Source organism: Sciurus carolinensis, chromosome 17 (assembly GCF_902686445.1).
Source record: "Sciurus carolinensis chromosome 17, mSciCar1.2, whole genome shotgun sequence".
In the NCBI taxonomy this organism is placed as follows: domain Eukaryota; kingdom Metazoa; phylum Chordata; class Mammalia; order Rodentia; family Sciuridae; genus Sciurus; species Sciurus carolinensis.
The window spans coordinates 48,398,598-48,402,161 of NC_062229.1; the positions used below are offsets into that span (position 1 = coordinate 48,398,598).

Genomic DNA, 3,564 nt, shown 5'->3' on the forward strand with positions numbered 1-3,564 from the left:
TTTGTGGTAGTCTGTGCCTTCACTGATGGTAGGTGATACAACTCTGGCCAGCCAGACTTATAGAGAAGTGAATGAAGGAATCTCAGGAATAAAAAGTTTCCTCCTGGATAAAAAGAGGCATTAAGAGAAATTTCCTCTTTTTCACCTCTCCACATAGTTGGTGAGGTAGTGAGTGGGACCTAGCACTCTGGCAGCCATCTTGGAGAAACCGAGGATGGTGGGAAGGATAGATGCAAAGAGCCTGGTACATTAGTATTCCCTCTGGTCAGGCAGTTAATAAAACTTGGAAGTGTTTGCTTTCTGTGCTCCTGTGTCATGAGTCTATAAGTTCTCCTTGTTCAATCAATTTTTAATAGTATATTCCAGATTTTAATAGTATATTTTGACTTGCAATCAAAATCATGCTATCTGGTGGATTCCATGCATTTATGAAAGGATCAATCAAGAGCACCTCTGAAATCTTGGTACCAAATGTTCAAAACTGCCTGGATGGTGTTGCTAAAAACTAAAGTGTTATTTCTTGACCTGGAATGAATCTATTTTTTCATGTTGAAAAAAAAGGGTATATTTAGAATTAGATAACTGGACTCTGTTTAGATGATCCCAATTTTATTGGCTATGTCCAAAGCATCAAAATCAGAAGTCAGTCCAATGTATGCCTTCTTCTCTCCATCAGGCCTGATCAGAGTATTAACCTTGGCCACGTCAGTGTCGTAGAGCTTCGTTACAGCTTGTTTGATCTGTGTCTGTTGACCTTGACATCCACAATGAACACAAGTGCATGGTTATCTTCAATTTTCTTTATGGCTGACTCAGTGGTCAGGGGGATCTTGATGATGGCATAGTGGTCAAGCTTTTTTCTCCTGGGGGTGCTCTTCCAAGGATATTTGGGCTGCCTCCAGAGCCACAATGTCTTGGGTCACCAGAAGGTGGATGACTTGATGATCTTCTTTTTATGGCTGTGGAGACCCTTCAACACTTCCTTCTTGGTCTTCAAAGCTTTTGCTTTGGCTTCAGCTTTGAGAAGGGCAGGAGCTTCCTTCTGAGCTTTCAGCACCAATCTTGGTGAAAAGCTGGAATGAACCTATTTATTTAAGGCATTCCAAAGACTGATTTTCTTTGGTTTATTCTCATTTCTCTTGAAACAAGAGCCTTGTATACTTTACCATATGGCTAAGGGGAAGTTGTTGTAATTTTTACCACTTGACTTTTGGATACACCTAAATATCAGTTGAAGGTTTTAATAGAAGAGAAGAATAAAAATAATTCAAGCCCCAATATTGTCGGGAACCATATTTGGAATTCCTCATGGGGAATTCTCCCTTTGGGGTAATTTGCTTAGTGTCAGGTCACTTTATCCCTTATCATATAGTTTTAAGGTGCAGAGGATGCCAGACCCTTTAGAGAGATCCACCCCACCTCACCTACTGCTCTGCTCCCATCCTGCTGGCAACTTGTCCCTGGAAGAATTACCTGCCAATGTTATTTTATGTAGGAAGCAATTTGAGACAGTAAGACTCACTATTATACTCTGACCTTCCTTCTCTTATAATGCCTTTTTATTACCATGAACCAAGCCAGAAAAATGCTTAACACCACCTTTGAAAAGTAATGGAAAGAAAGAAAGAAAGAAAGAAAGAAAGAAAGAAAGAAAGAAAGAAAGAAAGAAAGAAAGAGAAAGAAAGAGAGAGAGAGAAAGAGAGAAAGAAAGAGAAAAGGAGTAAGGAAAAGAAACAACCAGTTTCCCTCAGTGTCAGGCTTTGTTGTAACATTGTGAAGACCTTTCAAGACTTTCCCATGTAAGTTATGTCAGGAGGAATCTCCAAATATATCATATGATGTGAATTGTGGATGACAAATGGCCTGGGTTTCCCATCATCCCAATGTTGTCAATTTGGCCTTCCTCCTCACTGACTCAGGACAGACAGTGGGACTCCAGCCTCAGGCCTGCATTAAGTATCATATCCAGTAAATGAATTTATTTCTTTTACTATTATCATTGAATCAGGGAGACTTGGGGGGAAAACTGGCTTGGAAGAACATTCCTGGTAGCTGCAGATAGTGCTATTTCCTTCCTGTAGTCCCAATAAAAATGGGGGGAAAAAAGAGAAAAAAAAAAAAAAAAGATGATGAAGAAGAGGACAGAACAGAAGGAGTAAAACGTCACCTCAGTTTTATCATTCCCCTCCAGGTTTTCACACAAATCCACCGCATGATAAAAATCCAGCACTTGCTCATCAGCGTGGGACAGTGTGGAGCCAATGAGTCCTCCACCTCCACCTGCTCACCCTTCTCGGAACCACAAAGTCCACAGATGACAGGATGGGCGGTATCTCTGGCACTGGGTGCCAAACCCCTTGATCCAATCAACCCCCTTCCTGAAATCTTCCTTCCTCAGATGTGGAAATTGCACCTCCTCACCTTCCTCCTCCAAGAGCTTTGTTAACTTTCCTGATTTGTTTTCTCCTGCTTAAACAATCCAAAATCTGCTACTGTGTAGTACCTCACAGAAGAACAGATGCAGTTGGGTGCACCTGGGGACAGCTGCGGTCTGGACTCCCGGCCCCCATCAATTATCACCCCCCTTACACTCACCCTCCCCTCCGTCACGTTACCACCTGTGCTTTGTGTGTTCCTGAGATTCCTTGGGAAAAAATGCGATGAGTGGCATGCAGGAGTCTCTCTGATTCCCACATCGCAGAGTCTCCCCTTCCAGCCCTCCCTTTCAACAAGCTAATTGTAAATGCAGATACAAAGAAACGCCTCCAGAAAGCACAGGCTTCAAGCCCAACCCAGACAAAGGTGTAGTGGCTGCCAGAACTCCAACACGATCCGATTTCCGTTTCAGGCATGACTTTGAAAATCCTGCAGGCTCACAATTCCCCTTGTCATCAAGGGCAGAACTGGGCCCAAGCAGGAGATAACCACTGTGAGTCTGAGGGCTGCCCAGCAGGGCAAGATTGTTCAATATATTACAATTATTAAAACACCTGTGCTAAATAACCTGCTCCACTCTGAAGTGTTCCCGAATCTCTGAAATGACTCATTTCTTAACTAGGTTGGCTTTATTGATTGCATTTCAGTCGGCACTGGAAAATGAGGGTAAAACTGGGTTCCAAACCTCTTGAAGTTATTGCTCACCTGCATTGCAAGGCATGATGCATCTGCTTTGAAACTTCTTGCTCTCTTATTCTCCTGCAGTTCTAGTGAAAACCCACCCAAATAGGCATGGCAGAAGAAGGTAAGATAAGCAATCTGAAGAAGCCAGATGAGAGATGAAAAGCTACCATTTACTTGGATTTTAAGTAGATGGAAGGAGTCTTTCTTCCTAACATTAGAAGCTTTAATGAAAGATAATATGGGGATGAACCATGCAGGAATGAGGGAAATACAGTTCTCAATGAATAAAATCCCTCCTGCTTCTCAAGATGTACTGAGTGTCCATGTCATATGCTTAGTCTATTTTAAAGCAGCTGGTCACTTAAATCAAAAATCACACAGATGGATGAAAAGTTCTCACAGGATTAAGAAATGTCTTTAAAATATCCACGGCCACATGGGTTC

At 42.2% G+C, this 3,564-nt stretch overlaps 1 pseudogene; it reads right to left on the minus strand.

The window, feature by feature from the left end:
• Positions 1 to 593: 593 nt before the first annotated feature.
• Positions 594 to 2,852, minus strand: LOC124968271 (60S ribosomal protein L23a-like; annotated as a pseudogene).
• Between the last annotated feature and the right edge of the window lie 712 nt (positions 2,853 to 3,564).